The following is a 27,945-nucleotide window of genomic DNA, read 5'->3' on the forward strand; positions in this document are numbered from 1 at the left end:
AAAAATCGCAGGGGGTAAGATCAGCGCTTCTTGGAGGCCAGTGATGAAGTGCTCTGTCACGGGCTGCCTGGCGGCCAATCCATCGCCTCGGGTAGTTGACGTTCAGGTAGTTACGGACAGATAAGTGCCAATGTGGTGGCGCTCCATCCTGCTGAAATACGAATTATTGTGCTTCTTGTTCGAGCTGAGGGAACAGCCAATTCTCTAACATCTCCAGATACTGTAGTCCAGTTACAGTAGCACCTTCGAAGAAAAAGGGACCAAAATCTTTATTGGCTGAAATGGCACAGAAAACGTTCACCTTAGGCGAGTCACGTTCATACTGAGTTGTTTCCCGCGGATTCTCAGTGCCCCATATACAGACATTGTGACGGTTGACTTTCCCGTTAGTGTGGAAAGTTGCTTCATCACTAAACACAATCTTTGAAACGAAAGATTCATCTGTTTCCATTTGAGCAAGGATAAAATCACAGAAATCGATTCTTTTAATCTTATCAGCTGCAGACAGTGCTTGAACCAATTTCAGACGATAAGGTTTCATAGCTAACCTTTTTCGTAGGACTCTCCATACAGTTGAATGTGGAATTTGCAGCTCTCTGCTAGCTCTGTGAGTCTATTTTCCTGGGCTGCGAACAAATGCTTGCTGGATGCGTGCTACATTTTCATCACTCATTCTCGGCCGTCCAGAACTTTTCCCTTTGTACAAACACCCATTCTCTGTAAACTGTTTATACCAACGTTTAATACACCACCTATCAGGAGGTTTAACACCATACTTCGTTCGAAATGCACGCTGAACAACTGTCGTCGATTCACTTCTGCCATACTCAATAACACAAAAAGCTTTCTGTTGAGCGGTCGCCATCTTAGCATCAACTGACGCTGATGCCTAGTCAACAGCGCCTCAAGCGAACAAATGTACAATTAAATTAAACTTTATAGCTCCCTTAATTCGCCGACAGATAGTGCTTAGCTCTGCCTTTTGTCGTTGCAGAGTTTTAAATTCCTAAAGTTGTGGTATTCTTTTTGAATCACCCTGTATAATTAAGGAGAGGTCTTATTAAAATACAACAGCTTAAATGGAAAAAATATCACCTTCATTCATTATGAAGGTTGTCGTAATGTCAGAGACATTTTGAATGTATCACACATATGTAAATTTAATTACCTGAGCAGATCAGTATTCTTCATCACTCCAAGTAATGTTGTAAACAGGATATGCAGTCTTCAGAATTTCTACAGTCTTGCTGTGGTCTGCCTTCCCAAACCCCTGAAATGAAGCAGTCCTTGGGTATTTTAAAACTAAAGTACAATTAAACAGTGTGCTACATATCACAATAATAATTAAACACTAAAACGAGAACTCTTAACTACAACTACATCATAAGTAAACAATGTGCTTGTACGTACACTAAAACTGCATCTAATACAGAGCACATGAAACCGTAAAGCAATCTGAAATTTTCTACACCACACATCACAACACAAAAGCAGCAGAAAAAGGGAGTGTGTAGAGACCATCAGAACAGATGTGCAAGATGCAGCATCAGAATTAATTTTTCTATTGATGGGTCTGGCATTGTACACAACACTGAAACACAAGCAGCAGTAACCGTGCAAAAAAAATTAAACACGTACCCACAATCTGCAACTGTATTAACTGTGTTAAATGAAACAGGTAGGTCACAAAATGTGTGAAAAACAGTCTGAAAAGTATAAAATAGGTGCGAGGGGTAAAGAGGAATCATTTGGTCTGCTCCAAGTGCAAGGAATTGTTGATTTGAGTAATTATGACAACTGTCCTGGCAACTGGAAAAAGTCTTGTAAAAACACCAGGCTCACCACAATTCATGTGCTGCCGTAACTATACTCAATCAAAAGATACAGAAGCTGGTAATAATAATAATAATAATAATAATAATAATAATAATGTCATAAAATTATGGGACAGAAGATCCTCTCTCTCTCTCTCTCTCTCTCTCTCTCTCTCTCTCTCTCTCTCGCTACATATACAACTCTCTCTCGCTAAATATACAAGTGGAAGCAAGGATTGTGGCCTCAAAAGTAATCTGAAAGGTGTAAGAAAAAATCCTGAATCAGATTGAACAGCACAGTTGGTATCAGCTTTGTCCACGGAAGTCAAGGTTTCAGGATGTAGTCCTGGCCCAGCACATAGTTTTAATTTGTCAGGAAGTTTCATAATCATGGCTGCTACCCAGAACAACAGTAGCCATTTCAACCATAACACTTGTCCACAACACCACACCCAAATTATTGTACACGGTTGTAAGAAGCATGATGATGATTTACAGGTATTAACATCTGGTGACATTTACTTCTGACCATCTAACAAGGTATTCTATAATTTGTGCCATGTAACCAAAGCAGAAATTGCTTTCCCATGGAGGAGCTTGGCGTATAACATTCTTAAAAGCTTTAAAAATACTTGAATTATAGGGCACGCAACGTATGAACAGAAACTTCACTGTTCTTAAAATATCTTTTGTTAACTGTGGTCTGCAGCTTATACGAATTGTAGAAATGACATCATGTAACACTTTAAGCTGTTGATAATTTTTTTTTACGATGCAACCAGTTTTGGTCAAGACCATTTTCGAGCACCTGTTGTTCCCACAGCATAGAAACAGGAAAACTTCAGGCAAAAAGGATATTTCAAAATTGTAGTAACAATACATACAATGCTTGTGGATATTTAATTTATATTTCTGACATTGTATTCTTTTGATATATATAGTTTTTGCTGGTAATCAAATTCTGTAAGTGTTGCTTGTATTGTTACTATAATTTTCAAACATTCTTTTCATCCCAAATTTTCCCGTATCCGTGCTGTATATACAACAGGTGCCTGAAAATGGTCTTCAACTGAAACCATTATGGTCTTCAACTGAAACCAGTCACACAGTAAAAAATTAAGTTGAATAACAGCTCAAGATGACACATACTGTCATTTCTACAACTCACTGCTTTTGGTACTACCTGTGAGTAGCTGTACACTTTGATGACCTTGGCACTGGGGTCGTGCTGTATTCTGCCACCACCAGTGCACTCTGTATCAACGCCGAGGCCATTCACCCTGTCCATCGTCTCATCGTAGACGTCCGAATGGAAGCCAACTCACTTGTATCCTCGCACCTAGTAACAGGAACCATAGTCAAACTTTGAACAAAATGTATCAAGAGTACTAAGCAAGAAGAAAACACAAAAGTAGCAACGTGAGTGGAAATTGTGGCATCAAAAATAATCTGAAAACATAACTTAAAGGAGCTGTTGTTATATCCACTATCTATAGGAAACACACACAGGAGCTTCTGTTTCTTTCCCCCCCCCCCCCCCCCCATACCTACTGCAAATGCAAATGAAAGCTTTTGTATATTCGGACATGTGTTCTCTCGGAAAACACTGAACATAACGTAAATCATCTAGCTGACAAGGTAGTTGGCAACATCAGCACATGGCTTTTGGAGAACGGATTAATACTTCACTGCCAACAACTGAACTCTTGTAAAATAGAAATAGTCTTGTCCTGAGCTGGTCGAACAGACATTTTAAATTCTTAAGACTGAAGATAGATGAAAAGCTCTCTCAGAAGTATCATGTTCAACACCTTAAGCAGAAAATGAACACTTCTGTCTTCACTATACACTATGTCTTGGACACAAACACAAAAGCTTGTTTACTTTTGCTCTGTTATCTCATATGGTGTTATAGTTTGGGCCAATTCTGTGCACTTGGCAAGAATATTCTCATCCCTGAAAAATGCAGTCAGCAAGCTCTGCAGTGCCAGCTTGTGAACATTCAGGGTTGCCGCAAGTTCCCCCAAGTGACGTTCCCCGATTTCCAGCAAGTTTTAGCATTTTTCCCTGACAAATTTCGAGATCTCAACGGCAAGTAAAGACAAGTTCACAAAAAAAAAAAAAAAAAAAAAAAATGTAAGGACTTCTGTATTTCTTCCCCTCATGAGCAAAAATCTTAAGTACTAATTTCAGCATCTTTTGTAATGAACAGTTTTTAGATGGAGAAAGAAAGACAATGGTATATAATATTCCATTAAGACCACTGATGTTATTTTATTTCAATAAAACTAAACATATTTGGTGACACAAATACGCATTTCCTTGGAGTCACAAGACAGATTTAAAATACCTACACTGATTTCAGAAATAACCTCAGAAAAAAGTAGGCCTATTGAAAGAAGTATATAAGGCAGGCCAAAATATACAGGTACATAGCATACAAACCGCCTGTGACTGCCACAAGTTGTTCTTCCTATCGCTCATACTTTCTAATATACAGGGTGTACATTACATCTGGGAACACTTTCAATTATTTATTGCACAAGAACCAAACATAGCACAGATATCACACATATGTCATTTTGAAGAGAAACCCTGAAAGTTCTTTTTCATGTATACCACCACAGCATACTTTGGTGATTTGCCAATAGCACCAGTCATAAATATGGCAAGTTCAGGTGCGGAGCGAACTTTCTGTGTGTTGGAGTTCAACAAAAAAAGTGTGTGCTACAGCTGTTCAATGGATGTTTAGAACAAAGTACGGTAAGAAACCACCAACAAGGAAGGCACAACAAATTTATTATGATGGGTTGCTTGTGCCCAGCACAGAGAAGCAGACATCCCAGTGTGAGTGAAGTGAATTTGGATTGCATACGAGAGACATTCATAAGGAGTCCAAAGAAATTGGTGCGTCGTGCATCCCATGAACTCGAAATGGCTCCACTGACTGTGGCAAGTCATGCGACAGAAGTTGTCTATGAAACCATTCAAATTGGAGCTAGGGTAGAAGGTCAATAACAACGACAAAGACAAGTGTTTTGAGTTTTGTTCACAGTTGCAACAATTGAATAAGGACGGGGATGGAATTTTGATCGCTTAAGTTTTAGCAATGAAGCCACTTTTGACACTAATGGGAAAGTGTACAGGCATAATTGTCGAATCTGGGGTACAAAGCATCCACACGAATGCATTGAATTTGGGTGTGATTCGCTAAATGTAAATGTTTTTTTGTGCTTTGTCATGTCGAAAACTGTACGGGCCATTCTTCTTCGCCAAGAGCATTGTCACTGGATATTCCTACTCGGATATGTTGCAGCAATGGCTGATGCCTCAGATGCAATTGGGCTCTCCGTTCATCTTTTAGCAGGATGGGGCTCCACCCCATTTTCATCGTGAAGTTTGTGGGTACCTGAATACGGAGCTGCCGCATCGATGAACTGGCCGTGCTACAGAAGGGAACAGCTGTTTCATGAAATGGCCTCCCTGATCACCAGATCTCACTCCGTGTGACTTCCTTTCTGTGGGGACACATTAAAGATCCGGTGTATGTATGGTCTCTACCACGTGATGTAGCGGAGCTCCAGGAGAGAATACGAGAAACAAATATCACAATTGACGATGCCATGCTGGGACAGGTATGACACGAATTCGATTACTGTATTGATGTCTGCCGGGTCACTCATGTTTCGTGTACTGAATGTTCGTAAAAAAAAAAAAAAGATATGTACATCCTGTATAAATTATTTTCTAAGCCCCAAAATGTACTAGAATAAATAAAATGTTTATAAAACAATGTACCGCACAATGTACTTGCAGTGAGAAAGTCATAATTCCTGAACTCCATCGCCCGTGGCCTCTGGCCTGCCGAGGAGCACCGCAGTCCTGAGTCCTCGGATAAATCACGAAAACCCACTGCATTATACCACACACAAACAGAGCCGGCCTGGGAGCAGATCGGCGAGACTAGATCCGATGGGCAGGGCTTGCACATTATTGGGAAACGATGGGCTTCAAATCGGCAGCCCCCATCCGTTAGAGAGACCCACAGAAACAGCCTGTGGTTTTGGCCCATCATGGAAGTCCATTCATGTGGCCAGCTTTACACAAGTCACTGACATTATGTTGACGAAATGAGATGGTGGTGATAAATCCATCAATTTGTGCAAATACTCTGAGAATTAATGCTAATGAAGATAGGTAGCAACTCACCGTAAAGATGATTGCTGAACCATGGACAGACACGTAGGAAAGACAATCACACTCTCACAACTAAATTTTCGGCCATAGCCTTTCTTAGAAAATAAAACACACACACACACACACACACACACACACACACACACACACCACATTCACACAATCACCACACAATCACTCAGACACAACTCGTGCACATATGACCGTTGTCTCCAGCCACTGGGTCAACAATCTCCAAGAATCATATCAAAACAAACCACCCCTCACGCCTCCCATCGGCAGCTACTAGGCTAGTGGCAAGAAGTGGTGGCAGCACTGACTGCAAGCTGAGGGGAGTGGTAGGAAGTGGAGAAGCAGTAAGAATGAGGGAGTAGGGAAGCGGTGCATGTATTAAGCTGCATCCAGCCAGCGACGATGCAGGAAATCCCAGTAAACAAACGGTTTCATCTACTGAGACAAAAAACAAGATTTCTCCAGGTTTTTTTTCCAAATTTCCCAGCAGGGCAGAAAAAAAGAGTGATACACGTAAGTATTCAAATCCACACACAAAGGTTACCTTGTGGTATGCTACAATTCTGCACAAGAGACCCTCACAATACATGAGAACTTCTCTATGCAACATGTAATTTATCCTAATTTCTCTTAATTTCATATTTTATTAATTCTGTAATTTTTTGTTTATAAATTTTATATTCAGCTTTCTGTAAACTAGGTACCACCTCATCCCACGAGCTTTGGCTCAAAGTCTCAAGATACGCGATAAAAAAAATAAATGTCAATCCCAAAACCTCACACGCCAATATAATGATCTGCATGCAATCATTCTGTTGATAATGGCACATTAAATTTGGAAAAAAAAACTGATGCCCTTGATAATTCAAAGCTGTCATTTAAAGTCACAATTGTATGTATTATAGAACACTGTACAGGAAAAATGGAGTTGTAAATGTAGCTGTGTTTTAGTGAAAACGACGTTTTTTCAAATGATGGAGAACCAATGGAATACTTGTTGGTAACATCTGCTCTATACCATAAACCAGCACAGTACGGCACTTTATGAAGTTTAGTCAAAGGCCTGTTTTGCGAGATAATTTCTTTCTGGAAGTTGAATGCATTGCTTCCGTCACCAAAGCAGGCGTAAAAAAAAAAAAAAAAAAAAAAAAAAAAAAAAAAAAAAAAAAAAAAAAAAATTTGCATTCAGCCCCCTCACATCATTACATCATCAGTGCAAACCAGACGATATTTCTCGTGTAAATCTACACGGCTATCTGGCAGTTCACACTTAAGGATACAGGGCATTTTTCCAGCTCAATATTATATTTCTTTCAGGCACTGTTTATAATGTATATGTTTTAAGATTTTTTGTTGATATCAGGTAATAGAGCACACTTTCTAAACAAATTAGAAGTATTTTGAATATTTTTGAACCTGCTTAGAGTTATTTAAAAAAAGTAACAAGGAAATTCTTCCTCAAACTGAGGTACCATTTAATCCAATGTTATACATTTGAAGGAGACCAAATTTTTACCAGACATGCATGACATGGCTGAGATACTAGACCTATTTAATTCCACCTATTACGTATATTACAAGGATAAAAAAGTACCACATCTTACATTTTAATATTTATAATTTTTTCCAAATAAAAATGTTATTTTTTCTATGATTTAGCTGATTCTGCAATAAAGCTTAGGTCTACTACATAAGTATGGACTACCAAAAGTTACAGAAAAAATTAGAGCAATGCTTTATAAACTTTAGGAAATATTTTTACCTGAATTCTGAAGAAAACAACTAGCGGGAAATTGCGAATGAACATATGAGTCCAATTAAACTGTGCCTCAGAACATTCCTGAAGCATAGTCTACATCCTGCAGCCTTTCTTCATCTTCAAGCTTCCTCTTGGCATTCCTTTTAGCACTTCTTGCTTCTTTGGTAACTTGAAGAGCGAATCTTTCAGCTTCATGCACCCATTGTCTGTCACACAGAAGAAATTGATCTTTCATATTAGAGCCACATTTTATGCCTAAATTTCTCAGGACTTCCTACCTTCCTACCACTCCGTCATTGAAACATAGCACACGATCTAGTACACCAACTTTTAACGTATTTAGTCCTACAAAAACATTCTTGAGTAATCTTTCCCGTATGGAATGGTTGAAACTTTCATTTGTTTTCTGAGTGCCCCCATGAAGACATTTACCGTATTTACTCGAATCTGAGCCGCACTTCTTTTCCGGTTTTTGTAATCCAAAAAACAGCCTGCGGCTTAGAATCGAGTGCAAAGTAAGCGGAAGTTCTGGAAAATGTTGGTAGGTGCCGCCACAACTAACTTCTGCTGTCGAATATATGTAGCGCTACACAGGCATGCTTTGCAGGCACAAAGATAAATACTGGCGCCAAACCCTCTGCATGAGTGCATTTTAAAAAAAAAACAAAAAAAAGGGGGGGGGGGTGGCAGACAAGTTTTTCCTCCGTCTCGAGTTTCGACCACTGCATTTTCATACATTATCCAACGAAGTAAATACAAATTCCGTATTGTGCACCTTTGAATGTAGCAGCATTTCAATGCACTACGAAAATCCGACTGGCAAGACTGTTTGGAATGTTTGTCAATATGGCCAACTTTACGTTCTGAATTTTTTCCTAACTGTGAGAAGAGATGGTTCCTTATAGGAACTTTTATGAATTGTGAATAGCATGCAGTATTCTCTTCACATAAGAATAATTAGAATATAAACATTTTGCCATGTATTCTTTCGTGTTTGCTGCTAACTCATTTAAATCCTGTCTGCCTAATAAACTACGAAACTAGAGTGAGACAACAGCAAACGCGGAAAAATATAGATATCATCCCATGTTTATATTTGTATTATTCTTATGCCTAATAGTGATACAGTCAGAAATGAAGCACGGCAATTGACTAGATTTTTAAATCTAAGATGACTAATTTCAGTGCAGAATGTAATGTACTAAAGAGGTGCCTGCAAAGATTTTCAAACGGAGAAAAATTTTCGCTAAACTCCCGTTCAGAATATCTTCTATCATACGCTGTCTATTATTTGGTTCTTGTTGATCATTCTCAAAGAAAGCAGGAGTGTAGGTAACAGCAAATAGCAGTCTCTTGCCATTGTTTCGCTAACGAAGTACGCGAAAGAGGAAGGGTACCCGTATAATACGGACGGAGCGCCTGACGCATAGCAATGGCTACCTGGTAAAGCTTAACTACTGAGCTTACGACTCGAACCAAACTACTGTAGCTGTATCGTCATTCATTTGACCTAAATTGTGTCTCATATTACAATGGACCAAGTTTGTTTCGATTTGGAGGTGCGGCCTAAAACTTTTCTCTCCCCTTGAATTTCAAGTCTCAAATTTCAGGTGCGGCTTAGATTCGGGAAAATTTTTTTTCCTGGATTTCGAGTCTCATTTTTCAGGTGCGTCTTGATTCGAGTAAATGTGGTACTAAGCAAAACAGGGTCCACTCAGATCTCTAAAAATTGGTTTTATTTCATTCATAACAGGCTCAAGAAGATAATGCTTATGATATTTTGATAGTATATTTGACCACTTTCCTTTGCTTTTTGGTAGCCACACCTAAGAATCTGCTCCTTTAGGGCAAAGTCCATGAACAGTGTGGTCATCTGTGGACAACTTATGAAAGTAGGTGGCCCATACAGCTTTCCTCATTGCTGTATCATCATTCAGAGGTGCATTTTGTCTAATGGCCAGTCCTTAATACCTCTGAAGGAGGTCTGTTTCAGTTTCTGTCAATCTGTCTCAGCCAGACAGAGATTTTCAATCAGATAGCAATTTTCCTTTCATTTCTCTTCTTAGCTTCCTCAATCTAGCACCCATCCTCTTTTGCACATGTCCACAACACTCCAGTTTTGTTACGAAGCTATCACCATAAACATTGAACTCATTAATTTTATTGAAAGCTTTAGAGTACCCATCACCTAGGTACTTTGTATATCTAACGTTATAAACGGGCACTGACCTCTGAAATAATTTTAGAGCTCCATCACACTCCATACCTCTACTGTAACCATCATAATTATTATAACACTGATGTTCAATATGTCCTTCAGTGTTACTATGTCAGATGTGGCAATAATTAGATAAGCACTCAACATCATCAACTTTTCCATTCTCCACAGAAGTAGCACTTAAAACACCATTCAAGGAACGATGTCCTCGATGTTGCCATGTCCCATCAAGTGCAACAGCAATGTCCCTTGTTTCACTAATATTAACAGTTTTTTCTACTGCACATTTCATAGATGCTTTAGACACAACCGTCAAGGCACCTAAAAGTATTCTTATGTACTTGCTGAACCTACTGGGAGGAGGAAGGTCAATCAAATGACAAAACGTTTGTGCAGCCTTTTCTTCCTTTTTCTATTGCACGCATTGCGTACACTAACCTCAAATTCACATCATATGAATTATGCACAATGTTCAAAGTCATTTTCGAGGTAGATTTATTGCAGGATCTACACAGACCAACTAATTTTGACGCTAAACCCTTCCTGCTACTTTGTTGTTCAGTTATTTCCAGACAGCCTACACCATCACATTGTTTACATTTTTCCACTTCCTTTATCAAAGAAGATAAGATACCCACACCAACAACAACAAATCCACTACAAACAGCGTCATTTTTAACACAAAAATTTGAATCACCAGGAGGCGTGCCATGTGCGAATTTCTTCACTGAAGAACTGACACGTAGGTTACTTTCAACAGTGTGGCTTGTTTTGTTTGTGAACTGGTTACCACAGAATTTCCTTTTATTGAATTTCTTGATGTGTGGCACACTAAAAAATATGTATTTTCACAAATATATGTAGCGCTTGGGAAACAAACGTTTATTAACATGTGAACAAACTGCTTCAGAACACAAAAGTAAATACTTGCAAAGATAATCATTTACAGACGCTAGAAACCTGCACTGTTACCAACATATACAATGTATCATACATATAATCGCTGGAAACAGAAAGAAAGTGCACAGTTCTTTTCAAAATAATACTGGTTTCTGTAACAGAAATAAAGGGGGCATGGCAGTATACAAGGTGCGAATGTAAAGTAATGACACTGATGTGAAAAAAAATGTTGCTTACAGTTTTAGTCAATTTTCGTGTTGTCTCCTTCAAAGTTCCCTTCTGATTGCACACACTTTTTTTAGCACTTCTGCCATTGATGGTAACATTTCTGGAACTCATCTTCTGTAATATCCTCCAAGACCTTCGTCACAGCTTTTGGGACATCTTGCGTTGTTTGAAAATGGTGTCCTTGACCGCCATTTTGATTCTTGGACAGAGAAAAAAGTTGCACAGAGCAATATTTGGTGAATAAGGTGGCTCTGGCAGTACCGAAATTTGTTTTGAGGTAAAAAATTACTGTACTGACAGAGCAGTATGGGATGGTGCATTATCGTGATGCAGAATCCAATTATCAGCAATGTTATTATTAGACAAACCGTTCCTCGATTGATGTGCAGTTCTCCTGCAATCATTTTCATGGATAACCTTCTATCAGATTTTATGAGTTCATGCACCCTGGCCAAGTTGACATCCGTCCGTGAGGTTGACAGTCGTCCACTGCAGTCTTCATCTTCAACATTTGTTCTGCCTTCACTAAACATTTTATGCCAATCAAAAACTTGAGCTTTTGACATAACCTCCTCTCCAAAAGCCTTCTTAAGCTTACCGTAAAAGTTGTCATCGCGTTTTCACTCAATTTAATGCAAAAAGAAATGGCACACTGTTGCGCAATATTATGCAGTTCCATTTCCGTGATGAGAGACACTAACACGTGTTAACTTATTACAGCACAACTAATGACTGAGCAGTTGCTTCAACATGCCGCTTGAACTAGAAGCGGCTTATAGACCAAGGTCACAGATATTGTGCCTACGCAAGCCTGCAGGGGTGCCACATCTTGCAAAGAAAATCAGTCTCATTACTTTATTGTCGCACCTCGTACATGACCGTAACTTTAAAATTTGGTATGTATAGGTCATTTTTCATTTCAAACCCTACAGTGTATATATCAATGTAATCATAAAAGACTATAGAATTTAATAAAGTCATTTAAAAAATTTTGATTTTTCCACCATTTATAAGTATCCTGTATCCTTAAGTGTTCGGCAGAGGATGCATCGAAAAGCCTTCAGACTATTTCTGTAACATTCCACTCTTCAACAGCTTCTGTGGGAGCTCTGATTTCTCTTACTTTATCACGATAATAATTTCTCCTTATGTAGGTGGGTGCCAACAAAATATTTTGCCATTCAGAGGAAATTTCCTGAAAACATCTCATCATAACAAAAAACACCTTTGTTTTAATGACTGTCACCCCAACTTGTATATCATGTCAGGGTATATGCGGACAAGGAAAAAAAATTCCCGGATTTCTCAGTCAAAAATACACTTTCCCCCAAGTGAAAACATACTTTTTCCCTGTTAACTGACGGTATATTTTCTCTTGGAACTGTATACCTTATAAGTCCTTTGATTATGGTTTTATACACGGGCGTAGAATTTCCTGGCGCTTTAGGAAGAAAAAAAAACACGCATTTTGGAAAGATCTTTGATGTGCAGCAACATGTATGCTGCATATTTTTGTATTAGGAAAGTATAAACTCGAATTCCACCAAACACCGCATGTTACTTTCCAAAGCATTGAAATTGAGATTGGGATGCGCTTTTGTAAGTTAGTCATAGCTCATTTCATGCAATTTCGCCAGCCGATCACAGCAGGTATTCAGAGCTTAGGACACGTGATGTAGTCAACCAACAGCAACATCACTGTTAAGTAGCGCGAACACACAAACAGAAAAAGTTAATGGCTCAAATTAATGTAAATAGTGTTGCTAAACGAAACGCAAAGCCTTCACATATAATATTGGTCTATCAGATTAATACGCTGCAAGAGAAGCTAAGCTTTCTCATAAAATGTTGGTCTTTCATGCGCGTATTACAATTTAAGATGTATCACACAAAGGTGCCAGTAAAATTTTTAATAACGACATAAATGTCTGATCTTCCAGGCTCAAAATTCATCTAAATGGCTCATCATCAAAGAGTTGATTTTTAAATGAGAGTCAAACACTTTGTGATTTAAGAAATTCATCGTACATTATCTCACATAGTTCTGGTGTAACTGCTAGAATGGTACTTTGATGGTAACGATTTTCAACCCACCATTCGAAATATTTTCCCACGACCTGTTAGAAATAGGTTCGTTTCTGCAGTTGCCAGAGAGCGCCAGATGACAGGCGTCACCGCGCAAGCGCAGCTACGATGTCGTAGGGAGCCTGCATGTTCGTACGTGTGAAACATTGAAAGATCTTACATTATGTAAGAAACAAGACATCAGAGGATACTCCAAGAGAATCGGAATTTCGTGACCCATACTAAAATGTTCACATTTAAAGTGCAAATTTGTATGTCCAGAATCCCACGACCTGTTATTAAGCTTTTCTATGTGGTTTTTGGGATGTAAATTTTCTTGGAGTACCAGTACTGTCCTGTCTCATGTTTGGTTCTTTATTATGGCGTAATGCCAAATGTGCTAGAAGTTGAAAATGTGCACTTGAAATGCAGCAAACACAGTGTGTGGAATTAAACACTTTGTCTCAAATATATTGTCTGCCTTAGTGGAAAAGATTAATGAAAGAAAATTTCTTTGGCAAACCAACAAAAATAACTTCATTGTTCTAAAAGGCAATTAACGCTTGACTGTCAGAAAGATGGAAATAAAATAAAATCTGCAACTAATAACACAGTTTAGCCTTCCATTATTATGTGAATGTATTTTAATTCACTTGATAGCTCCCGGCCACAGAAATCTGTTTTGCCTTCATTTGATGTGGGAGCAGTAAATGGAGAGGAAACAGCAAAAACACTAAATGTAAAAATGGGTCACGTGTAGACTACCCACTTCCCAACTGTAATTCAGACTGTTCTGCGCATCAGTCCCGGATCTAGGGGGAAAAAGGGATGGGTATACACTCGCACACACACACATATCCATCCACACATATACAGACACAAGCAGACATATTTAAAGACCATTTTTTTTTGCGTGGGTGTTGTGAGGGTGACATGGTATTAGAAGGTGGAAAGTGTAACATGAGGTTGAAATGAAAATGAAAGATAAAAATATATGGGGAGAGATAAAGGTGAACTAGAAAGCAACTGGAAATCTGGTATGAAAAAAGGCGAAAAAGTGTTGGTTAAGTTGATCCTGTGGTGAACTTGGGTTGGTAGACAGCGATGTGCATAAAGGTTAGGTGGTTGTGTTGCCGCTAAAACACGTTAAAGGACGGAGAAATTCGGGAAAATTTCGAAAAAACGTGTAAATGTATTAAAAGGAGTGGTGTTGTGGTGAAAGATTACGAAAATGGGGTTAACAATTGTCTGACGAAGAAATAATGACGTTAAAACCTGTGGGGAGCGGCTAAAAATGATCAGTGATGTGCAAAAACGGAAGTGGAAATAAAGTGAAAGTTCTTAGAACTAGCCGAAATGGTTGTTTAATACGTGAAAGCAGCTGTTATTGAACTAGAAACGGTGGATTTTATAGCAGCGGTAGTGTTGAAAGCGGAAAATAAAATTTTTTTGGTTATGTTTTGGAAGTGGGTTACATATTATTGAGTATATATAGGCGGGATAAAATTTTATAGTAGATTACGGTAAAAAGGGGAAGGTGAATACAAAGTGAGACTACTGGTAAAAACAGAAAGAGAAAATAAAGGAAAATAAGACGACAGGAAAGATTTCGAAATGAAACAGCGACATTAACAAACGTAATTGTTGGGTTCAAATTAATGATATGGTTATAATAGAGGGAAACATTCCACGTAGGAAAAATATATCTAAAAACAAAGATGATGTGACTTACCAAATGAAAGTGCTGGCAGGTCGACAGACACACAAACAAACACAAACATACACACAAAATTCAAGCTTACCCAACAAACTGTTGCCTCATCAGGAAAGAGGGAAGGAGAGGGAAAGACGAAAGGATGTGGGTTTTAAGGGAGAGGGTAAGGAGTCATTCCAATCCCAGGAGCGGAAAGACTTACCTTAGGGGGAAAAAAGGACGGGTATACACTCGCGCACACACACATATCCATCCACACATATACAGACACAAGCAGACATATTTAAAGACCATTTTTTTTGTGGGTGTGTTGTGAGGGTGACATGGTATTAGAAGGTGGAAAGTGTAACATGAGGTTGAAATGAAAATGAAAGATAAAAATATATGGGGAGAGATAAATGTGAACTAGAAAGCAACTGGAGATCTGGTATGAAAAAAGGCGAAAAACTGTTGGTTAAGTTGATCCTGTGGTGAACTTGGGTTGGTAGACAGCAATGTGCATCAAGGTTAGGTGGTTGTGTTGCCGCTAAAACACGTTAAAGGACGGAGAAATTCGGGAAAATTTCGAAAAAACGTGTAATATGTCTGCTTGTGTCTGTATATGTGTGGATGGATGTGTGTGGATGGATGTGTGTGGATGGATGTGTGTGGATGGATGTGTGTGGATGGATGTGTGTGGATGGATGTGTGTGGATGGATATGTGTGTGGATGGATATGTGTGTGTGTGCGAGCGAGTGTATACCCGTCCTTTTTTCCCCCTAAGGTAAGTCTTGCCGCTCCCGGGATTGGAATGACTCCTTACCCTCTCCCTTAAAACCCACATCCTTTCGTCTTTCCCTCTTTCCTGATGAAGCAACAGTTTGTTGCGAAAGCTTGAATTTTGTGTGTATGTTTGTCTGTCTGTCGACCTGCCAGCACTTTCATTTAGTAAGTCACATCATCTTTGTTTTTATATATATACAAAAATATGTTCATTTTGTAGTGCACGTCTTTCTGAAGGGTCTGATGCATGCAACATGTGTGTTTGAGGAAATGTAAGACATGTCATAAGTGTGCCAAAGTGCAGTGTCTCGTCTCCTCACACAGCATTCTCCTATCGCACGTCACTGTACTTCGCTCTGTGGAATTGAAATGTGTATATTTTGTAATGGATGCCATCAAACAATATTCAGGACAGTGGAAATTAAAATGTCCTGTGGTGCCTCTCCTGTTTACAGTTGGCCGGTTTGACATTCTGTCCCTCTTTTTTTTAAAAAAAGAACTCTTCAGAAAATGTGCACTCTTTGTTCCCTATCAGCTAACAACTTGCTGCTTTGTGTGACATAAAATTAAATATAGGATATATAAACCCAGTAAAGACATGAGACAAGCAAGACAATACATGTTTCTTCAATCCTTAGCTCCTAGAATTTTTTACCCTCTAATCTTGGTACAGCTTTACATGGAGTGCTTTCCTTCTGTGAAAGAATCTATTACCTCATCAAAGTTCGTCAAACATTTTGCTACACAAAAAGTCGAAACGTCGTTGTCTAATACTGAAAAAGCTGTTAATACAAATAGGACCCAAGACTGGTGTTGTTTCCCGATCTGATTACACCTATTTTGTCACTGTCTGCTAGATAAAACAAAATACGCCTTTCTAACACTACAACAATTGTAATACACACAAAATAAATGAGACTGTTTTGGCACAAACGGTCTGTTTTGTAAGGACAGAAAATAATTCACAAAGTACCAATATCAAATGCCTATTAGGCCCACTACAAGCAAAAAGCTTTACGTTAGGAAATAGTTTCACACTTCATTCATACACTCCAGTTCCTCAAGCACGAGATCGAAAAGTAGTAGTATGAAATTTTTATACGAACTTGGAATCGTCATATTGTTCCACAATTTGTGTGATGCCCCCATTTCTTCTCCTTCATCATTCTAACAAACAGTCTTGTTATCGCTAATTCTGTAACTATTCCTGCCAATGCCAAAGCTTATTTGCAGATTAACTTCATTAACTCTACCAGAATCACCGGTTTAGCTATCCCGTGATTATTCTCCGGTTAGGCGTTGTTACATGGTCGTACAACACATTTTCCGTGCTTCTTCCAGAACAGAACTTAAAGTAGCTGCTAGCTGGGGACTGTACAACGCGCCCTTACTAGTATAGCGATCTGCCCAAAAATTTTTTGTCAAAATTTCATTTTCTTGTATACACCGCGAAGGTAATACGTAATCATTCTTACGTGTTATTCGTTTATTTCCACTCCTGTAGTCTGAATCTATGGATTCCGCTAGTAATTACAACAACGCTCATCATTTGCAAACACAATCAACCACACAATCAGACAGCGGTTGGTATTCATCCGTTCAGCCTTACTTCGCTCAGCTCTGTCAGATTCCACTGACAGAGGAAACATGTACACTACGCACGCATTCACAAATCAACTTACGATTCATTCAAAATCAACTTAGAATGTGTTAAAAATGTTCAAAAACCGACAGGGATGAGTTTCAAAGTAATATGAATAATCGATAAACTAACGAACTAACGTGCGCTGGATGCGAGTCGCTTTGTGAAACAAGGTTTCCTCCCCCGCCCCCCCTCAAGCATATGAATTTGCCCCTAGATTTGGACCTCCTGCGCATGTATAAATCTGGCAGCTTGGGCACTCCAGTAAAATTTTTCCCGGTAGCATCTAGCTGCTTGCTGCGACTGCTTACACAGCCAACAATTTCTGTAGCCAGAAGCGGGAGAAGGTACTACTCAACTGTGCATGCGCATGATCGAGCTCGTAACTGCTAAAATGAATTTAATGTAAACAGTTGTGACGTCACGCTCAGCGGAGGCAATTTGCTGTTACGAAGCATTGCACAGTCTTCCTAAAGCCTTTGACACATTTTACTGTTGGCGGACACTTGTATGAGCACTGTTTTGTTGCTGTATATGGTGCATTTCCCTTGAAATTTAAGTTTTATTTTCGTTTTTTCTCTTGTTCATGATTTATTGCTGCAGTATTGAGACACAGTAATATCCTTTGTTAGAGTATCGGTTCTTACCAATCAAAATTACAAAAATTTAACTGAAAACAAAACAATGAAAAATTTCCCGGGTTTTTCCCCGGATCTTCCGGGTCGTATACACCCTGCATGTCCATGGCGCACTCCCCCTTCTTAGCTATAAAACAACATACGTTGCTCTTCTTTGAATGCTTTTTTATGTCCTCTGTCAACACTATCTGGCAAAGATACCATAGCACACAGGGCCATAACTGTAGTTCAACAGTGTTTCAATGAAATTCTTTTGTGCGTTTTTCAGTTGTATCGCCATCCACCATCTCACTTCCAATTTAACAGTAAACACTGAAACACTATGTTATGCAGATAACAACCAACCTTAGGCTACAATTCCCCATTGCAAGTCACCGACATCAGAAGAAAAATTCAACTGAGAAAATTGAAAAATGATGCTAACGACTGTCTCTCAAATAATAATGTATCACAAAGTTGACCAAATATTAGTTTACCAGTTACTGACCACTAATTTGCTCGGTTCTTTGCCATCAGGACCCTCTGGACCAAAGACACGTATTAGAACATACTTAAATGTTCCTTCTGGGTCGATATCCACATCAGGAACAGCGGCAAGCTTCTCTGCTGCTGTCATTAGTGTCCTGTTAAACAGATGTTAAAATTATTCCAGAAATATTTATATACAACAGGTGAGAGAAGAATAGTGCTGCAGTCACAATGTAAACAATACAATTCTGCATCTAGGATTTATACTGGAAACAATGTTTCCTTCAGAGAAATAATGATCTAATATTTGGATTTTTAAACGTGTGCCTATTAAGTAAATACAAGCATTCTGTGGAAGATCGTACACCATCCAAACCATAAAACTATCAATTAATTGTATCCAAAGGGAAACATACTTGAGAAAGCCATAAAATTACAAAGAGAGACAACTGCATTCTCGTAGAAAGAATTCGCTGGGTGAATTCCTTCATGTTTGGTGGACTCAAAAATATTTTTTAAAAACATTTATTGGTTATCGTTTAGAAAGAGCAGCCATTTTTGTTTCAGGCTTTCTTACACTTTTATAAGCGTCTGTGGTGTTTTAAATTATTCAGTAATGGATTGCCCCAGACCTTTCATATAAGAGGTATTTATTTCAGCAGACACTGGACTATAAATTAAAACCATGATCACCCTGCTGAATGTATTAGGGAATACACTTTTAATGTCTCAAAGTTGTTGGTTGTAAATTTAAAAAACCCATTTTTAATACTATCTTTCCAAAGAGTAGTTTCTTAGCCTTAATACATTTTGTGGTATTACAATACTCAGTACAGATACCTTTTTTTTTTTTAGAGAAACAATTATGACAAGCTTATACTTAGAAACACTTTAAAAACAAATCTTTTGAATTTTTTCATTCTTTGGTCTGCAAATCTTTGTTAATGGACCAGATATAAATCTGAAAATTACGCATTTAATAGACCTTTATGATATCAAACTTCTGTATAAATTTCAACCTTGAGATTCCATGGACAAAAAAATTTCAAATATGAGTCAAAAATATGTTTCTTACTGTTTGCAATATCTGGGCTGATGGAAACAGTGTATAAATTACATAATTTAAAAATATCTAGGATAACTCTTTAAAAAATGAGACAATTCATTACATTATCCCGTTCTCAACTTGTTTGTTTTTGCTACGTTGTTTATTGAACAACAGAGGTATTTCTTCACTCATGTTGGGCACAGAGTTAAATGTTCGCCTAGTCACAGTCATAAATTCCAGGGGAGAAGACAACTCCTTTAATGCATTTTTAACGGGCCTCTCGTGTTGATCCTTTTCAAATTTTTTTAATGGGGTTCTTGGTGCTGGTAAAATGTAACATCCACATCTTGGTTTTGACGAGCAATGTTACCAACTTTGGCAATCCACCACTGTTCGTCATAGACACAAGCCACTATGTCCTTACTTTGAAGTGTCAGTGGTACAAGTTTTCCACAGTGATGACATTCACTATCAGAGGATGTCGATGTGAACTTACAGTTGAGCAAGTTGTATGACTGAGGTATAAAACAATGAAAAGATCGGGTGCCTTTAATCTTCTGACAAGTTTTGAATCTTTCCTCCAAGACATTGGCATAGAGTTCTCATATTTCCTCACATTTAATGAAACATACGTAATCCCTTTTACCTATTCTTTACAGAATTTGAACATTTCTTGACGTGTCCAGATTTGGTTCTCATAGGTCCGTTGCAAACTAGCTTTTGTGACAGCTCGCTTTGTTGTACCCTTTATGCCATCACACTCATTCTTCCCAGGACATGATGCAAAAAAGTGCTATTCTGCACCGAGCCAACAGTCTTTTTTTCTTTGAGAAAGGAGATATTAATATTTGTTTGCTTTTATATTGGCTTGCAGCACCATCAGAGAAGTTCATCAGTTTGTTTATGGAACTGTCGTGCTGTTTTACGTAGTTTGTTAACTGCAGGTGAAAAGCATGCACTGCTGTAGCTTTGTGCTCAAAGTAATCATTTGCAACACAAAAACTATGACTCTAGTCTATTTGGATCTTTATAACAGAACACAAATGGACAAACTGTGGTCTGTTTGTTTACCCAGTGGCGCCCTTGTATTTCACTTGAACAACAAAGGAATAGTTTTCAGAAAAGTCAGCAAGAACTATACATTCATCAACTGCCAAGGTTTGCTTTTGCCCTTCAGAAATTTATCCTGACTTTGGCAATTAAATGACACACTATTGAGTTTTCAAGGTTAGTAACCAACACTTAGAAAAACTATTCTCGTTATTTTGAGACTCCATTGTTCAACTGCACACTTCAAGGGCTCATTATTAACCAAGTGTGAGTGAACAGATGTTGGTGGAAGGGGGATGACAACACACAGATTTGTACAGGCTTGTCTACATCTACATGGATACTCTGCAAATCACATTTAAGTGCCTAGCAGAGGGTTCATCGAACCACCTTCGCAGTTCTCTATTATTCCAATCTCGTATAGAGCGCAGAAAGAAGGAACACCTATATCTTTCCATTCGAGCTCTGATTTCCCTTATTCTATTGTGGTGATCGTTTCTCCCTATGTAGGTCAATGTCAACAAAATATTTTCACATTCAGAGGAGAAAGTTGGTGATTGGAATTTTATGAGAAGATTCTGTTGCAACAAAAAATGCCTTCCTTTTAATGATGTCCAGCCCAAATCCATTATCATTTCTGTGACACTCTCTCTCATATTTCGCAATAATACAAAATGTGCTGCCCTTCTTTGAACTTTTTCAATGTACTTCTGTCAGTCCTATGTGGCAAGGATCCCACACCGCGCAACAGAATTCTAAAAGAGGACGGACAAGCGTAGTGTAGGCAATCTCCTTAGTACTGCCAATAAATTGCAGTCTTTGGTTAGCCTTCCCCACAATATTTTCTGTTTGTTACTTCCAATTTAAGTTTGATATCATGAAGATCCATTAAGTGTGTAATTTTCAGACTTTTATCTGCTCTCCTTACAAAGATATTGTAGGTCAAAGAACGAAAAAATTCAAAAAATCAATTTTTTAAAATAGTGTACATTTTGTGTAAGCTTCTCACTATAAGAAGTAGTTATACTGTATAGTGTAATAGGACAATAAATATTAAGGCTGAGAAATTACTCTTACTTTGGAAAAATACAATTAGGATTGATAAAAAATCTACTCACCAAGTGGCAGCAGAACTCGCACATAAAAGACGGAAGAGGGGTGAAGGAAGAGAACTGGAGAGGTCTAGGAAAATTGGTAGATATCGGGAAAGTCACCCAGAACAGCGGGTCAGAGGAGACTTACCGTAAGTAATGTCTTTCCTTCTCATCCCGTACGGTAAGTCTCCTCTGACCCGCGGTTCTGGGTGACTTAACCAATATCTACCCCTTTTCCTAGACCTCTCCAGTCTTTCTCCTTCACTCGATTACTTCCCCTTCCACCCTTCTGCCTGAAGAAGGAGCCACTGGCTCCAAAAGCTTGCCAATTACAGCTGTCTTTTATGTATGTGTTCTGCCGCTGCTTGATGAGTAGAATTTTTATCTATCCAATTAAATAGTTTAAAGAATACGCTTTTTTAGCTTGCAATCAACAAGTTTGAGCCATTAAAAGTAGGGCCTATATTAAGGAATACATTCAGCATGGTTATCATGGTTTTTAATTTATAGTCCAGTTAATGATACTTCAACTCAGTACTGAATAATTTTTTAAAAAAAAAAAAAAAAAAGAAAAGGAAAAAAAAAAAGAAAAACAGATGCCTGTAAAAGCAAAAAATAGCCACTGTTTCTAAATGTTGAGAATAAAATTTTTTTAAAAATGTCTTTAAACCCATTAAACATTCGGGAATTCATCCAGCAAATATCAATTTTTTTCTGAAATGACCGAGCGACTAGTTAGTTTTTTCCCTGGCCCACTAGTCCTAGCTTACATAACAGAAATTTTGATTTTTATCAATACCAACCGTCTGCTTTCACCTATCACATAATCAAAATGCTGGACATAAATCACTCATCAAAATCAGCCACACACTGCAACGACAATTTTATCTATTCTCATAACGAAACAATCATAGGCTCCCCAACTTGCATTTAAAAATAATGCAGAAGCAATATAAATATGGAAAAAAATGACATACTGTTTTAGAGATAAGGGATCTAAAATTCTTTTATATATTTTTTGACATAATCTCACAAGCATTTCACAACGCTGTATCCAATTTTGACAAGCCAGCTAGCGCCTTTAGGGTAAAGGCACATACTGGTTTCCATTCTGTTCTCAACAACATTGAACACAACAGAAACTAATCTCTGTCTACCATTAGCTTCAGCATATGCCTTTCGTCTGAAGACTACCACAGACTGGTTGAAACTAATTACGGCATTGTGAAACGACCCATGTGTTTGTGTGGAAGTTTTGTGCATGGATATCACACACACCACATCATCAGTAGCATGCTACCAGGCAAAGGCAGTGTCAGTAGATCCAATCAAACCTTCGGAACTCGGCATTAGGGAAGCATCCGATTTAATCCATCTGCTTTGACCCATGACGTCATCCATATGACAGAAACGCCTACGTCCAGAGTATACAAAATGTCGTCAATATTGTCACTATGTACACATGCCAACAAACCTGCAGGAAAACAGAAACAGTGAAAGTAATCTTACTTGAATGATAAAATGAAACTACAGAACAACTGCGGGAAATAGGGGGTCTAGGGCAAGGACAACCTAATTTTAACAATACAAAACATCACATCACAACTAAAAAAGTCTCAACCTACGACATAATGCTAAAGCCACAAAGCCAGCAGGAATCATACAGTTCACTCGACCTATATAGCTCAAACCAAGCCCACAATACCAAAAAACCAACATCTGCAATAACGAAAATGGCACTTACGCAGTTTAGGGGGTACATGCGCTGATCATGAGAAAAATACCTATTTTTGAAGTAAACATATTTCTGAAGACATAAGCATATATATGCGCGGAATACCAAAAAAGTACTTATTTTCATATGGAGGTGGGGGAAAAAAAAAGATTAATTAACTGTCTGCTTTCACCAGCTTATTCATGTTGCTATGCCAATATGCTGCAGACACTTTAATATATTTCTTCACAGAGTTCTTTAGCCATAGGTAATGCTTACAGTTTCATACATCCTAACGATGATAGCTATTGTTGGCTTTGCATATTGTTGCATATGGTATATGTCCCTGTTGCTCACAGTTATGCATCTTGATCAGTGCGCCCAACAATCTATATTTTTCTGTTGAGGCTGTCCGTTTTGAAGTATCGTATATTACTGCATGTGCCAAAATGGCGAGAAATTTTCCAGAGTTGAGCGACTTTGTAATGGAAGATTTATACCATGTTATGGAGAACACCCGAAGCTCAATACAATGGGCTAGGCAACAAGATCTTATGAAGAACGATATGGTGTGTGAAAATGGGTATTGTGTTGGATACAAAGAGATGAAGCTGGAGAAAACTACAGGGAAAGATGGCGAAATTTGGAGCTGCTCCATTGGCAGGGACTGTAGAAAGAAATGTTCAATCAGGAAAATGTCATTTTTTGCTGGCAGTCATTTAGACATTTCTAAAATTTTGCAACTGTCTTACATGTGGGTTTTCGAACTCAATAGGCAAAAGTTTTTAATGAGGGAGCTCAAAATTGGCAGTGAGCACACTGTGGTCGATTGGTGCCAATTTTGTAGAGATATCTGCCATGAATATTTCTTAATTGAGCCAATAGTTTTGGGCGGCCCTGGCCATACTGTTGAAATAGACGAGAGCTGCTTCGTCAGCACCATCGAAGTCATAGGTGCGAGAGCAATGGGTCTTTGGTGGTTATGACGTTGAGACAAAGCAAAGCTTTATGGTTGCTGTGCCACAACGTGATGCTACCCATTTGCTGCCAATTTTGCAACAGTATGTTTTGCTACTGGAACCACAGCAGTTTCTGATTTGTGGCAACTTACAATACCATAGGTAACTTGGGCTACAATAATCTGGCTGTTAATCATTCGCTTTATTTTCTCGATCCCTTTACAAACGCAACCACAAATCACATGAAGTCAGTCTGGCAAAAAGCAAAAGAAAAAAAATCCTATAAGGCCTTTCAGAACTCACCGTGCTATGCTGAATAACTACCTGGCGGAATTTCTCTGGCGTCAATGTTTTGGGAAAATCCATTCCACAATTTTGTTATTAATTCCACCTTTCTTGAAGAGAGAGAGAGGAAAAAAAAATTAAATTCCGTGCATACATATGCAATATGTCATTTTTGATACAAAAAAAAAAATTTGAGACAGTTAACTGATTTTTTTTTTGCATCCAAATGAAAAATAAGTACTTTTTTGGTGAAGAGCGCGTCAGATATGACTGTAACACTCAAGTTTTGAAATAAAAAAATTTTTGGTATTCAGCGCATATATATGCTTATATCTTCAGAAACACGTGTTTCCTTCAAAAATAGGTACTTTTCTCGTGATCAGCCAATGTACTCCCTAGACTGCATAAGTGCCACGAAAAGCAGAATCAGATGTTTCCCTTGACCTATACAGCTGAAAGGAAGCCCAGATAGCAAGGAACCAATACAGCTGAAAGGAAGCCCAGATACCAAGGAACCAATAGCTACAACCCGAAGAGTGGAATCAGACATTTCCCTTGACCTATGTAGCTCAAATGCAGCTCTCAATACCTACCAGCAATAATAATAATAATAATAATAATAATAATAATGAAAACAATGTAAACTTCACACACCAACATAACTCAAAAAACACCACAAAAACCAAAACCTTCAACAACTCGAAAACGCAAAAACTTGTATATACAACAGATCAATTAAAACCAACCAAAGTACGATAAATGTAAAACAGACAGAACCTCAGAATTACTACAGATTAAAACAAAAATAAAAGTTTATTACCAACAAAAGCATGCAACAAAATCACCTAGGTTGACCGCCGCTACCAGTCACACACACACACACACACACACACAAAACTAATCAAACCTAACAAAATGCCACACACATAAATAACCATCACTGAAAAATGAAGATTTCCAAATCCACATTGCAGCACTGGCTACCCAGACTCAAATAAACCCATGTTATCATAGTGATAATGAACCCAATATCACATGTTAAACTCAACAAACACAAACCAATTCAAAAACATACACACAACACCATTATCTCATGGGTCAAAGGAGACAGGTGGAATAGAACACTTCCAATGGCCCCTTAACTTAGTTCCTACCTCACGCAGACAGACAGGATGTGAGGACAAGAATGAATAGTTCTGAAAAATAAGATTAGTGTTTCACTTTTAAAAGTGTTAATCAGCAGTAGGGCCTCCTGGGATCTTGCTTCCTTGACTATCAGTAGTGACCAGCCATACTGTTTCTTTATAAAACAATTCCTTAATAACTTCATTGTTTAATATTTGGATTCTTGCACTGATATCACCTCACGTGTAAGATTGTCCCCCTATTGTTATCTAGACAACAAACTTCAACTCTAAGACATGATATCACGGTACATAAAAAGATTTTTACATGTTAGTCTGAGAACGTGGACAGTGACTAAGAAGGCATACCCTAAAATTGCACTTACTTTAAGTTTTCAAAATGTCACAACCCCTTTCTTCTGTCATTTACCACTCTTTAACCTCTGGCAACAATCTGTTAATATAAAAACTGCACTGTTTTTAGAGTTCATGTTAAACCACAGACCTCTCTATAACTGACTGGTTGGAGAAAGGCAAGACAAAGAACTGGTTATGAACTGTTGTGTCCAAATCAATCTTTGAAATGCCAACAACAGGATTAGTTAAAAATGTGATACCAAGCTTATGAACGACAACACCCTTAACGTGGTGGAGATATAAGACACAGAACTGATCAACGTCTCACATAACTAAACACGAAAACATTAGCGAAATAAAATGCTAGAGACTAACAGGATCTCTCTGAGAAAAGGTAGTTTTGGGCCCATGATGCTCTTTCTATTAGTCCTTCAAATATATTAAAAACTTGAAAATACCAGACCACAATTCGAAAATGGAGCCTTACATAGGTACTTAAATGTATCTATGGAATGACCTACCTTAAATGTATCTGTGGAATGACCTACCAACCCAACCTATCCTAGATATATGTTTACACTAGTCTACAGATCAGCCTGTCAATGTAAATGAACACATATATACATCTTGTATGCCACAAGCATTCCCCCAGTCGAACACCATCTCCAGTAGGCCTAGACTTAAAGTACACCCAGCAAACAATACAGTCTAAGCTACCAGCCACAAAAAATAAACTTCATATTATGATCAAAACACACACTCAAAATATTTCACTGAAACAAACAAAATATCATAGATGCCATATGACATCACAGTTCATATAGGCTACCTATGGCTCATGTTGTTCACTGGACTCCAAACACGTTTATTTTTTCACACACAAGCATTTATTGCTTAGTCCAGTTTCTTGAGTAAGTATCATGAGGCTATCATGGTTAAGTTTGTCAAATTAACTCCCAAAAACATCTTTTTGATTGCAATATTCTTGAATACTGGTTGTTTCTCAGATTCCACACCCCCTTCAGAATACCAGCTTGGTGCTTTCTGGGGTTTAGATATTAGCTACACAGTCATAGTTACGCTACAATTAAAACAAAACTTATTCACAATTCCAATTACAATACCTACACATTTCATGTACCGGTATTCGTAAATACAGATCTTTACATACTTGCTGTAGGTGAAATAATGCCAATGCGTCACAATTATTTCGATGTGAGCAATGAAACTTCACGTAAAACATGACTGCGATACAATGCATAATAAAATAAATATACCGAGGTCTAGAAATAAGCATGATTACACATAAAAGGGATGATTAATACAGTTCAATATTAAAAAATCTGTATTCAACAAAACCGTAGTCCTACAGAACTGGAGGGGTGCGACGGTAATGGTTTTATTTTATCAGTGAAATTACATACCAGTACTGGATGTTACTAATGCTCCAAAACATCAGACAGTATATATAATAATGGTATGAGACAACGAAGGGAGATTATTTTAGGACGTATTTTCATCAATTTTGATATGTTATGACTCGTAATAGCCCTGGAGACGTCTTTTATAACAATCGAATAATTTGTAGCAGTACACCGATAAAAATAACTGCTTGCAACTAGCAAGTAATCGCGCAACGCGCAACCAAACTTCGAACACACAAATAACTTCTTAACCCGATACGATTACATGACAATGGACACCATTCGCATACTCAAAATAACAAACCTAGATAAACACAGCACTGGATTTCGTACGCCTCCAAACAAACTGCTTTTCAGAGATTGTATTTTAATAAATGAAGACATACCGGAGCAGTGGATTTTAATAATACCGACAACCAAAGACAACAAAGCAACGGAACTACGCACTAGAACAAGCCAGTTTATTTGATTAA

At 38.1% G+C, this 27,945-nt stretch overlaps 2 long non-coding RNA genes across 5 annotated transcripts; both read right to left on the reverse strand.

Annotated features, from left to right (window-relative positions):
• Positions 1 to 1,209: 1,209 nt before the first annotated feature.
• On the reverse strand, positions 1,210 to 27,899 carry LOC124721901. Of its 3 annotated transcripts, none has more exons than XR_007006405.1 (3): positions 27,777 to 27,899; positions 2,998 to 3,153; positions 1,210 to 1,270 (listed from the first exon to the last, which is right to left on the reverse strand). It is a non-coding gene; the product is annotated as an uncharacterized LOC124721901 (long non-coding RNA). The 3 variants fall into 3 exon arrangements; XR_007006403.1 differs by lacking the exon at positions 27,777 to 27,899 and adding an exon at positions 18,437 to 18,497; XR_007006404.1 differs by lacking the exon at positions 27,777 to 27,899 and adding an exon at positions 7,786 to 7,847.
• Positions 18,512 to 27,770, reverse strand: LOC124721902. 2 transcript variants are annotated; one of them, XR_007006407.1, is made up of 4 exons: positions 27,473 to 27,770; positions 26,878 to 27,110; positions 22,944 to 23,083; positions 18,512 to 18,572 (listed from the first exon to the last, which is right to left on the reverse strand). It is a non-coding gene; the product is annotated as an uncharacterized LOC124721902 (long non-coding RNA). The 2 variants fall into 2 exon arrangements; XR_007006406.1 differs by lacking the exon at positions 26,878 to 27,110.
• Positions 27,900 to 27,945: the final 46 nt, after the last annotated feature.

The sequence above is a fragment of the Schistocerca piceifrons genome, chromosome X (assembly GCF_021461385.2).
Source record: "Schistocerca piceifrons isolate TAMUIC-IGC-003096 chromosome X, iqSchPice1.1, whole genome shotgun sequence".
NCBI lineage: Eukaryota > Metazoa > Arthropoda > Insecta > Orthoptera > Acrididae > Schistocerca > Schistocerca piceifrons.